We start from the raw sequence: 13,307 nt of genomic DNA, 5'->3' as shown, positions 1-13,307 counted from the left end.
TTATCCACATACACGGCACCAAGTGCAATTACTGACAACTCGTCCAGTCTTGTCTTAGCACGATACATTCCTGTAAAGAACACATTAATCGGCGATTAGTCTGACACTGGTGGTCGTCGTATCCGAATATTTTTTTCTGAATATTGAGAGCATAAGCTGTCCACAGTTTCATCATTGCTAATACTTGGTTTAAGAATCATGAAAGGAGGTTATAGACGTGGAACGGACTTGAGGGCAAAGGAGAGTTACAGATACATTATATAATGGTATTAATAGGTACTTTTAAAACCAGATTTTAAATTGTAAAACATGAGGAGCTACTTGATTGAGAAGTAGCGGCTCCGGTCTCGTAAACTGACATACAGCCGGGAGAACGGTGTGCTGACCACATGCCCCTCCATATCCGGCCCCATTGACGCTTGTGAGTATAGGATGACACGGCGATCGGTCGGTACCGCTGGGCCTGTTCGGGCGGAGTCTTTCTATTTCCAAGATCTGTCGTGGACTCTGCTCATAATTTGTTTGTGATGAACTGTAGATTAAAACTGGAATGAAATTGCAGAAAGATAGGAAATAAAGGATATGAGACATGAATAAGTTGAAAGAGCCAGAAGAAGTAGGTGGGAGTTTCAAAGGGAGCATTAGGTAAAGATGGCAAATGCTGTGTACGACTTCTTACGTAACGGTACGGAAGGGTGGGCTACGAAGTGGTGAAGCAACTGTCGTAGGAAAGCTGGAGAGGAGCAGAAACGATTAGTGAACAAGTTAACACAGAAACAGAACATTTGCGTAACTTGTATTTCCCCAAGCGTACAACGACTCATTATAAATAATGTAGTAAGAAATAGAGTGCAGCTCTCAGTGTCAACAAGGACAAATTAAGGTGTCGGAGCCGTGAGTAGTGGGCGTCTGCGTAGCGTCACTCAGCAAAGTCGCCCCGAGTGCGTGTGGGCTGTGTCGCTGCCGCGGGTCGGGTCGTCGTGTATTGCAGCGACAGAGGGCGCTTGCGGTACGGAGCGGGCGACCACTGTCGGCATCTGATGGAAACTTGCAATTCCGTTGCCAACTTTATGACACCCGTAGGATTGTATCGATACGTGATACCACAGAACACGATAGAAGGCGAATGAGTAGTTTTCAAAGATGAAATAGAGAAGGCAGCAGAGGATGAAAATGCAATACGACGAAGCCCAACACCAAACCTTGGATAACACATGAGAGACTGCATTTCACTGACGAACGTTAAAAATATATAGATTCTGCAAATGAATCTGGCTAAAGCGAATAGAGAAATCCTAAAAATTAGTGACAAAAACTGCAAAATAGTTAAACTGCTACAGCAAGTGAACAAATGCAAGGTTCGGAAAGCATGCGTAACAAGGAGAAAGATAGATGCTGCCAACAGAGAAATTAAAGAGACCTTAGCACAAAAGAGAGAAACAGCTATACGAATATCAACAGCTCAGATGGCAACCAGTACTAAACAAGGGAGGGAAATCTTAAAGGCAAAAGGAATACGTACAAGGGTTATACAAGGGAAACGTACTTAAAGGCAATAGCGTAGAAACGAAAGAGGCAGTAAACGTACATGACATAAGAGAGAAATTACCGCAGGAGAATATGACGGAGCATTGACGAACTTACACCGACCGAGGCCACTGAAGTAGGCGACATCCCCTCAAAATTATTGAGATCTTTGGGAAAATCGTCAGTGATAAAACTATTTCACCAGGTTTGCAAAGTATATGACACGGGCAAAATACCCTCAGATTTCAAGCAGAATGTAAGTATTCCAATACACGCGGGTACTGGCAGCTGTCAGTATTACCGAACAGTCAATTTAATAATTCACAGTTTGAAAATACTGACACATTATTTACAGAAGAAGGATGAAACTAGAAAAGACTTGACTTCGGGGAAGGTCAGTTTGGGTTCCAGAGGACTATAGGAATACGCAAAGCAATACTGATCTTGAGACCTATCTTACAAGATATAAGAGGATTGGAACGTAAATACTGGCAAGTATTTATTCACAACCGATACAAAAGAGTTACATGTTTTCAACTGTTACTGTCCTTCAAAGCAGTCACCAGTGTTGTGTAGAACCCGTTGCCAGCGATGTGGAAGGCGTAGTATACCGTTAGCAGAGCCTGTTCTGTTGATGGTGCGAATGGAGCGCTCTAAAGTTATGGTGATTCTAGTGTACTACTGTGATGGTGTTATCCCAACGCACTACGTTCCTCCACGGCAGACAGTCAATGTACAGTATTACTGTTCGTTTTTGGAGCACCACTTGCGACCAGCTTTGCGAAAGAAGCGGCGACACTTTCTGCGCAACCCGCCCATCATTTTGCGCGACAATGCGCGAGCGCATACAGCGCAAGCTGTGGCTGCTCTGTTCGGTAGATGGGACTGGGAAGTACTGTTCTGTCTTTGTGACTTTGATTCAATTCCGAGATGAAGCAACCACTTCGCTTCATAACTGTTGCAGAGATTCGACAGGCAGTAGGTCGCTCCATTCGCACTATCAACAGAACAGGCTCTGCTGACAACTACGCCTTCCACATCCCTGGTGACTACTTTGAAGGACAGTAACAGGTGCAAACATCGGTTGTGAATAAATAGGTGCCACTATTTAAGTTCCAACCCTCGTAGGTTAACAAAGGCAAACCTACATTTATATCATTTGTACATTTACAGAAAGCTTTGGTAATATTGGGTCGAATACACAATTTGAAATTCTGAAGGTTGCACAAATGAAATACAGGAAGCAAAAGGTTATTTATAACTTCCTTAGAAACCAGACTGCATTTATGAGAGTCTAAGGACATGAAAGGAAAAGCAATAGTTGACAAGCAAATGGGACAGGGGTGAAGCTAATGTTAGTTTATCTATACATTTAGCAAGCTGCGAAGGATACCAAAGAGCAATTCAGGAAAGCAGTTAAAACTCTAGTTGCAGAAATAAAAATTCGTAAGGTTTGCTGATGGCATCGCAGTTCTGTCAGAGACAGAGCAATAGTTAAACGGTATGAAAAGCGTTTAGAAAACAAGACTGTAAGATGAAACAAGGGTAATGGAATGTAGTCGAATTACTCGTAAATCAAGCGCTGCTGAAGAAAGTAACTCAGGAAATGAGTCATAATCAGAAGTTGAGGTTTGCTATGTGGGCAGCAGTATTAACTGATGACGGTCGAAATACATACCAGATATAGAAACGCAGACAGGCAATAGAAAGAAAAGCATTTCAGAAAAAGATGAATTTGTTAAAATCGAATACAAATTTAAATATGAGAAAGTCTTTTCTGGAAGTACGTGTCTTATGCCTAACATTGCAGTGAAACGTGGGCAATAATCAGTCCAGAGACGTGGCACAACTTGACTAAAAGAAAGGATGGCATCAACTTATCGTCGGTTTGGTAAAAGATGTAAGAGAGGTGTGTGTGTGTGTGTGTGTGTGTGTGTGTGTGTGTGTGTGTGTGTGTGTGTGTGTGTGTGTAGCAGTCTTCAGACTGAGGACTGCAACAACAGCAGCAGTAAAAACCAAATCAATGTAAGTAAATAACAGCCGTTTGTTGAACAAAACTTAATAGACTTTAAAAGTCGAACAATTTAATAAGTAAATGGCTACACCCCACAAACTTTAAGGTCTATTTTTCAAGTTCACATTTCAGTCTCAACATATAATTTTCTGTTGTCTCTCTGCTTTCTGCGACAGGAGCAGTCAAATGAAAACGCTACAAATTATAAAACGAGCATGATGCGGTATGGCAGATAGGTGTGTTTATACTAGTTCCCTCTACTGGGAATCAGGAAGGAACAGCACGAACGTACACCGCTGTGCCATCTACCCGTCAGATGTGTTAGCCGTGATGTCAGCGAGTAGTGTGCACGTTCAAATTCATTACGGAGTCCGGGAAAGAGGAACATGGAGGTATAGTGCGATTTCTGACTACAGAACAAGTGTCAGGAAGTGAAATTCATGCCGGAATGTCTGCTGTGTGTAACGATCACAGCACGTCACGCGCGCGCGTATTGCCACGGGAAAAACGATTTCGAGAAGTTCGGGTGTCAGCGAAAGACAGCAGTCCGCCAGGACAGGCTCATCGTGTCATTAGCCCTTTGCCACTGCTGCGCTGGCTGCTGCCATCAGAAATGACCGGCGGCGGCCGATGGAAGACATTCAGTTCAAGTTGGGCGTCAGTCATGATGGAGCATCTGAAGTTCCGGAAAATCTGTGCCCAGTGGGTTCCCACAGCCTGACGGAAGAGAAGCTGCTGGAACGCTATCACGATGAAGAATAACGTTTCCTGTTCCGTATTGTCGCTGACGATGAAACATATGAAACGTATGGAACAAGGTAACTATTTTCAGCCGAAGAGCGAACATTGGAGTCAACAATGGAGGCACCACTATCGAAAAAATCGAAAGCCGTACACACCAGCTCCGGGAAAGTAATGCTCACTGTCCTTCTAAAACATTGCGCCACAATTAACGCAAAGTAATTGTAGTGCCGTAAAAATTGAAGCGCCGAGAAATTTTGATCTACATCTACATCTATACTCCGCGAGCCACCTTACGGTGTGTGGCGGAGGGTACTTATTGTACCACTATCTGATCCCCCCTTCCCTGTTCCATTCACGAATTGTGCGTGGGAAGAACGACTGCTTGTAAGTCTCCGTATTTGCTCTAATTTCTCGGATCTTTTCGTTGTGATCATTACGCGAGATATATGTGGGCGGTAGTAATATGTTGCCCATCTCTTCCCGGAATGTGCTCTCTCGTAATTTCGATAATAAACCTCTCCGTATAGCGTAACGCCTTTCTTGAAGTGTCCGCCACTGGAGCTTGTTCAGCATCTCCGTAACGCTCTCGCGCTGACTAAATGTCCCCATGACGAATCGCGCTGCTTTTCGCTGGATCATGTCTATCTCTTCTATTAATCCAACCTGGTAAGGGTCCCATACTGATGAGCAATACTCAAGAATCGGACAAACAAGCGTTTTGTAAGCTACTTCTTTCGTCGATGAGTCACATTTTCTTAGAATTCTTCCTATGAATCTCAACCTGGCGCCTGCTTTTCCCACTATTTGTTTTATGTGATGATTCCACTTCAGATCGCTCCGGATAGTAACTCCTAAGTATTTTACGGTCGTTACCGCTTCCAATGATTTACCACCTATGGCATAATCGTACTGGAATGGATTTCTGCCCCTATGTATGCGCATTATATTACATTTATCTACGTTTAGGGAAAGCTGCCAGCTGTCGCACCATGCATTAATCCTCTGCAGGTCTTCCTGGAGTACGTACGAGTCTTCTGATGTTGCTACTTTCTTGTAGACAACCGTGTCATCTGCAAATAGCCTCACGGAGCTACCGATGTTGTCAACTAAGTCATTTATGTATATTGTAAACAATAAAGGTCCTATCACGCTTCCTTGCGGTACTCCCGAAATTACCTCTACATCTGCAGATTTTGAACCGTTAAGAATGACATGTTGTGTTCTTTCTTCTAGGAAATCCTGAATCCAATCACAAACCTGGTCCGATATTCCGTAAGCTCGTATTTTTTTCACTAAACGTAAGTGCGGAACCGTATCAAATGCCTTCCTGAAGACCAGGAATACGGCATCAATCTGCTCGCCAGTGTCTACGGCACTGTGAATTTCTTGGGCAAATAGGGCGAGCTGAGTTTCTCTGTTTGCGGAATCCATGTTGGTTATGATGAAGGAGATTTGTATTATCTAAGAACGTCATAATACGAGAACACAAAACATGTTCCATTATTCTACAACAGATTGACGTAAGCGAAATAGGCCTATAATTATTCGCATCTGATTTATGACCCTTCTTGAAAATGGGAACGACCTGCGCTTTCTTCCAGTCGCTAGGTACTTTACGTTCTTCCAGCGATCTACGATAAATTGCTGATAGAGAGGGGGCAAGTTCTTTAGCATAATCACTGTAGAATCTTAAGGGTATCTCGTCTGGTCCGGATGATTTCCGCTACTAAGTGATAGCAGTTGTTTTTCAATTCCGATATCGTTTATTTCAATATTTTCCATTTTGGCGTCCGTGCGACGGCTGAAGTCAGGGACCGTGTTACGATTTTCCGCAGTGAAACAGTTTCGGAACACTGAATTCAGTATTTCTGCCTTTCTTCGGTCGTCCTCTGTTTCGGTGCCATCGTGGTCAACGAGTGACTGAATAGGGGATTTAGATCCGCTTACCGATTTTACATATGACCAAAACTTTTTAGGGTTCTTGTTTAGATTGTTTGCCAATGTTTTATGTTCGAATTCGTTGAATGCTTCTCTCATTGCTCTCTTTACGCTCTTTTTCGCTTCGTTCAGCTTTTCCTTATCAGCTATGATTCGACTACTCTTAAACCTATGATGAAGCTTTCTTTGTTTCCGTAGTACCTTTCGTACATGATTGTTATACCACGGTGGATCTTTCCCCTCGCTTTGGACCTTAGTCGGTACGAACTTATCTAAGGCGTACTGGACGGGACGATGGACGGTATCATTCTGTTGTAGGACAATGCCAGCCCATAAGTTGCCACTACGCTGCAGAAGTTTCGCTGAGAAGTCCTTACACATCACTGAATACAGTCTCCATCTCTCCTCATGCTTCCATATTTTTGTAGCCCTGAAGAAAGACATTCGTGGCCGTTGATTTGCTTCGGACGAAGATGTGCATGCCTGGGTACAATAATGGTTCCGTAGGCAGCCGCAAAAATTTTTCCATCGGAGTCTTGATCCCCTTGTCTCACAGTACGAGACATGTATTAATCGTCACGACGATTCCTTTTGTAGTGCTAAACAATTTACTTACGTCTAGCGTTTCTTGCCTCATTCTGTTAAAACGGAACCCTTACAAGATCGTTCTGTTGACTCTTATCTGTCCGTCCGTCCGATTGTTAAAAACCCTTTTTCTCTCTCTCTCTCTCTCTCTCTCTCTCTCTCTCTCTCTCTCTCTCTCTCAGGAACGGATATACGTATAAAGTTCGAATTTATGCCACATATTAAGGTCTACGGCCCTTCGGTTTAAAAAAGGCCCGTACAGGAACTGCAACATGCGGTCGTGCATTATCCTGCTGAAATGTAGGGTTTCGCAGGGATCGAATAAAGGGTAGAGCCACGGGTCGTAACATCTGAAATGTAACGTCCACTGTTCAAAGTGCCGTCAATGCGAACAAGAGATGACCGAGACGTGTAACCAATGGCACCCCATACCACCACGCCGGGTGATACTCCAGTATGGCGACGACGAATACACGCTTCCAATGTGCGTTCACTGCGATGTCGCCAAACACGGATGCGACCATCATGATGCTGTAAACAGAATCTGCATTCATCCGAAAAAATGACGTTTTGCCATTCGTGCACCCAGGATCGTCGTTGAGTACACCATCGCAGCGTCAAGGGTAACCGCAGCTATGGTCTCCGAGCTGATAGTCCATGCTGCTGCAAACGTCGTCGAACTGTTCGTGCAGATGGTTGTTGTCTTGCAAACGACCCCATCTGTTGACTCAGGGATCGAAACGTGGCTGCACGATCCGTTACAGCCTTGCGGATAAGATGCCTGTCATCTCGACTGCTAGTGATACGAGGCCGTTGGGTTCCAGCACGGCGTTCCGTATTACCCTCGTAAAGCCACCGATTCCATATTCTGCTAACAGTCACTGGATCTCGACCAACGCGAGCAGCAATGTCGCGATACGATAAACCGCAATCGCGATAGGCTACAATCCGACCTTTATCAAAGTCGGAAACGTGATGGTACACATTTCTCCTCCTTACACGAGGCACCACGACAACCTTTCACTAGGCAACGACGGTCAACTGCTGTTTGTGTACGAGAAATCGGTTGGAAACTTTCCTCATGTCAGCACGTTGTAGGTGTCGCCACCGGCGCCAACCTTGTGTGAATACTCTGAAAAGCTAATCATTTGCATATCACAGCATCTTCTTCCTGACGGTTAAAATTTCGCGTCTGTAGCACGTCATTTTCGTGGTGTAGCAATTTTAATGGCCAGTAGTGTACAATGCGTTCATGATCTGTTGAAAGCATAATGGACGAACATTACTTCACGCAAGCAAAGTGTTGAGTTGTAGTCATGTTTTAATAAGTAAATAAAACTGTTGCATTGAATTCTCTCTCTACAGATATAAACCGAAGTCCCGCGTTCGTTTCTTATTGTATGTCTAGGCTAGTATGAGAACTATTGTAGAGTTTTTGATACGGTCTTGGAATTTCCGGGACTTGACAGAATCGATATCGATACGACGCAAAAATCGTTGAGACTCTCTATTCCCAGGATGGATGAGACCTTCATAATTAAGTTTGTACGGAACTCTCACTGCGTGAGTCCTACTTGCACTTTGACTTTTTTTTTCTCTCTCCATCAGCCCCGTTCTCATCTGACAGCACCTTAACATTTTCGGATGTCCAAGTATCTGTTCCTTCTCTCATCGTCTGTTAAGGACTGTCGTTTCATATACACTAGTATCCAAAATTAAAGCAACAAATGGAATTTTTGCAAGGTTGCGTTTATTTTGCCACAAAACAGCATGAACGGGTGATAGTAAAGTAATAACAATGTAAAGAATACAGAACGTAAACAACTGCAACATGAATAACCGAAAACAAAAATGTTCATTTTTTTTCAACTTAACGGATTTGCACATACACTCTGACTACTGGCTAATGTGCTCAGCATGGAGTGTGACCACCTAAGACAGCAATACAGGCATGACAACGACAGGGCATGCTGTGAATGACGTCATCAATCTCTTGTTAAGGCTGTAACGCCCGTTGCTCATGCAGAGCTGTGGATGCTGACGTGATCCAACCTGTCTCCCCGTGCATCCAAGACATGCTCTGTCGGATTCAAATCAGGAGAGCGAGCAGGCCACGCCATGCGTGCTTATCTTCCGTTTCCAAGATAACGTCAACCACCTGTGCTCTATGAGGTGGAGCATTGTCATCCATCAATAAGGAGTCTGGGCGCACAGCACCTCGCAAGAACTGCAAACGATGTCCCAAGATCTCGTCACAATACCTGACATCAGTTAAACCTTGGCGATTCACACGTACAATTTCGTGAAGAGGGGTTCGAGTGGTTAACACAATCCCTGCCCACACCATTACGGATCATCCTCGATATCCGTCCCTTTCCACGGTGTTTGGGTGGCGAAATAGAGTTCCACGTTCCCTCCAGATTCGAATGCGTCGGGAATCACTCTCCAGATCACACGGGGGCTCATGTGTGAAAAGAACACTGGCCCACTGTTCGACCGCCCAGGTGGCATGTTGACGACTCCACTCTAGACGCTCCCTTCTGTGAAGACGCGTCAGAGGTACATATACAGCAGGTCTCCGACAGTAAAGGCCTTCCTTACACCGTTTTCCTCGCCACAACACGTCCAGTGAATGCTGCGAGGTCAGATACCAGCTGCCGTAAAGTACTATGGCGGTACCGTCGTGCCCTTACAGCCAAATAACGGTCCTCTCTTTCTGATGTCAACACTTGGCCAGCTCTGCCCTGGTCTTCGGGATACAATTTCAGTCTCTTATAAACTGTCGCCACATCCGAGAAACAACAGAACTATTAAAAGTTCCTCATAGATTAAAACTGTTAATCTGTGAGGAAGTGTCATATCAGCGCACACTCCGCTGCAGAGTGAAAATCTCACTGTGGAAACATCCCCTAGGCTGTGGCTAAGCCATGTCTCCGCAATATCCTTTCTTTCCGGAATGCTAGTTCTGCAAGGTTCGCAGAAGAGCTTCTGTGAAGTTTGGAAGGTAGGAGACGAGGTACTGGCAGGATTGAGCCTGTGAGGACGGGTCGTGAGTCGTGCTTGGGTAGCTCAGTTGGTAGAGCACTTGCCGCGAAAGGCAAAGGTCGCGAGTTCGAGTCTCTCGGTCCGGTACACAGTTTTAATCTGTCAGGAAGTTTCATATCAGCGCAACTTCTCTGCAGAATGAAAATCTCATTCTGGAAACAAAACGATTCACATTAAACCATCGGGCCACATCAGTTTGAGAGTGTCCTGTCACCATTCCTCCTATGGTCCTCCACCGCAGAGAGTGTGGCAGGCGTCTTCTCTGTGCCATACTTCACCGCCTGTGACTGTGTACACAGCAACTGTGTACACAAAATCAAATGGTTCAAATGGCTCTGAGCACTATGCGACTTAACTTCTGAGGTCATCAGTCGCCTAGAACTTAGAACTAATTAAACCTAACTAACCTAAGGACATCACACACATCCATGCCCGAAGCAGGATTCGAACCAGCGACCGTAGTGGTCGCTCGGTTCCAGACTGTAGCGCCTAGAACCGCACGGCCACTCCGACCGGCACTGTGTACACAGCAACTGTGGATGAGGGACTACACGGCAAACACTACCACGTTTGACAGGTGGCCCGACTTCGTCGTTGACGTAGTTGTTCATTGAGCGGAATGCTATCTGCGGTGCAGAACACGACTTTACAGACATATGTTGATAGTTTGTACTATTATCTCTAGAATTAGACACAGGACGGGCAAATAGCGGTTTGTTGCTTTAATTTGGGACATCAGTGTACTTTACAGATGCACTTTATTTTGAACCACCTTCCTTAGCGCCATGTTCCTTCTTTTCAGTTTCTCTGTCGTTCAGACGTGGAGTGTCCAGCCCTTTTTCATGAGTTACAGGGAAATACCTGAAACTAGTGCAGCTCTCCGTGCAGTAAACAGGCGCCAACTGCCGTTCCCGCCGCCCACGCGCTGCGCCCTACGGGATTGGGAGGCCCGGCGCGCCATTCGGCTGTTTATTGTTGCTCATCAGCGCCTCGCGCGGCGCTCAATCGCCCCCGGAACTCTCGGTAATACAGTATGTAGCTTCATAATCACTTTAATTAGAGACAGTTTCCGTTCTAATTACAACCGATTACGGGGGAACTGTGCCGTCTTCATCGAGTAATAGCTCCGCAGGAAATGCGGCCCGAAATGCGCCGCTGCCGCCCCTACACCGCCATCTCCTCACCTCATTCCGAGCGCGTTACTAATTATTTTGCGCCAGCTTCAAGTTGTTTAAGAGCTCTTCGAAACTCTTTATAATAGAAGAGGCGTGGAGAAAATGGAAAACACCATTAACAAGGCATGCCTTCTTACAAGGTTCTTCACGGTATCGAATAGCTCTAAAGCTAATAAGTAAGAGCCCCGTCCGCGAAAGACAAGGGCCGGGTTCGAGTTTGAAAATTAATGCTAAATTACGTCGATAAAATAGCTACGCACAGAGAGGTATTACTTCTACGTATGCGATATAGTCATCCAGAAGTGAGTCTAATAGGTAATCCGTCCACAACCCACCTAACAGCAATATAGGAACCTCTTATTCAAAAACGCACATCATACACCCAAGCAAATTATTACGGAAGGAAAATTTCGCATCTAACAGAAACTGTCGTTATTTCATTTGCTCAGAGGCTCAGCGCTCTTAAACACTTCACGCTGTATCGTAACACTGACGTCACGAGCACTTCGGTTCAACTTTGGTTTGGATGTTCAATGATGTGACGTTAACTTAGGCGAATACGAATATGTTTTCAGTTGGTACGCCAATCACAGCCATTTTTGAGTCTCAGGTTTCATTCATGTTATGTTTATCATGTAGATAAGGCAAATTCAGTTGTCTGCAACTGAGTATTTTCTTTCCTATCACAAATGTTTCGCGTGTACGTACACGACATTGCCAGTTGTCTACAATATAGAGTTCATTATTTAATTATACATATTTTGTTAGCACATCTGTAATGTCCCTTCACAGAACATTTAAATTACTAATGATTTATAAATGGTTTTCATTTATAATTTACTTTCATTTTTCTGTTATTCTCATGTATCCACGGATTGTTCCGTACACGCTAATGCACACAGTACATCTGTCCAATTGGTGGTTGGCCACTTTCGTTCGTTTCACTGCTCGTCATGTTTTCTGTTGCACACTGCAAATCGTCCAGCTCACTTGTTATACAGTTGACAAAGGGATCATGTAAGCTGAATAAGGTAATAGTGGAGTAGGAAGACGCAGGGACGGCGATGGTGGGGCAGGCACTGCATTTGGATGCACGAGGAGAATAGAAAAAATTAAAGTAGTTGCTAAATAACAATCATATACTTGTAAATAATTAGATAATTTAATGTGCTGCCAAGAAACATTAAAAGATTCCTAATCAAATATATACAATTAATTTTTTTTTATATTAAGACCCCTCATGATGCCTAGTATTTATAGGCAAAGTAAGTTTGGTTAGAAACAAGATAAACATTCAGCTGCAGAAGACTCAATTTTCCTTAACTGCATGATGAACATAATTGATATTGGAAATGGGGAGGAGTGGCTGGCAATATTAATGTTTTCGTTCGTATATTGATCCTTGTTGTTTGTGATTTCCTCATTGAACACACTATTTGTTATATGTGAAATGAATTAAATGCTCTGAAATGAATGTCTTTAAATTCTTTTATAGCGACCGGTCAATAACAGCAAGGATGTCAAAAAGAATCCAGGAAGTTAATGAAAAACTCAATGTAGTGCAGAAAAAACCTAAACGTGATACAGTTTTGCCTTCTAAAATACGATAAATTACATGCGGCAAGTTCGAAGTGTGTGCAAAACCATGATTTGATTCCGCATTCCTGCCTTCAGCGCGTCGCCAAAGCTCCTCGCCAGGCGTACCTCATGTTCAACTCGCCACAGGTTAATTCTCTCTCCCCCCCTCCTCCTCCTCCTCCTCAAAACACTCCGTTCCACTTACGAATTTACGATAAGCTCCGCACTTGTGAGGTAAAACTGGATCAGTTTTAACTTGCGAGAAATCATCTAGATTATTCGCCATCTAAAGCTCTGAGATGAATATGCAGTGAGTGACTTAAATTTTCTGAATACTATATGCATTATTTCTTTTATAGTGAACCACATTCAACAATGTTTGTGTTGGGTTGGAAATTTAAGTGAGAGTCCATTGCATTTTAACAGTAACGAAATAAAACGATGTAAAGTTAAATTAGATATTGGAAGGAAATGTGTAGAATGGAATTCTCTGTCACATAGGCCTAAACAGAAATTTTCCGAAAAAAGTAACGATTTTGGGAAGATAGAGCAGCAATCAGTCGTAGAATTAAGTTGCTTTAATATGACATTTATAGTCACAACGCGGATCAGATTTCGACCTGTGTCTGGTCATTATCAATGCTGAAACAAATATAAGAGTATATATTACAATGTGATTTACGAAAGTTATAAGTCCATCA

At 43.8% G+C, this 13,307-nt stretch overlaps 1 protein-coding gene across 6 annotated transcripts in view; it reads right to left on the bottom strand.

Moving 5' to 3' along the window:
- Positions 1 to 13,307, bottom strand: part of LOC126088514 (membralin) — a 551,852-nt gene that overhangs the window by 225,228 nt on the left and 313,317 nt on the right. The window lies entirely within an intron of this gene.

The sequence above is a fragment of the Schistocerca cancellata genome, chromosome 6, assembly GCF_023864275.1.
Source record: "Schistocerca cancellata isolate TAMUIC-IGC-003103 chromosome 6, iqSchCanc2.1, whole genome shotgun sequence".
Classification (NCBI taxonomy): domain Eukaryota; kingdom Metazoa; phylum Arthropoda; class Insecta; order Orthoptera; family Acrididae; genus Schistocerca; species Schistocerca cancellata.
The sequence above is the reverse complement of the archived record's forward strand: the minus strand, read 5'-3'. Positions and strand labels throughout refer to the sequence as shown.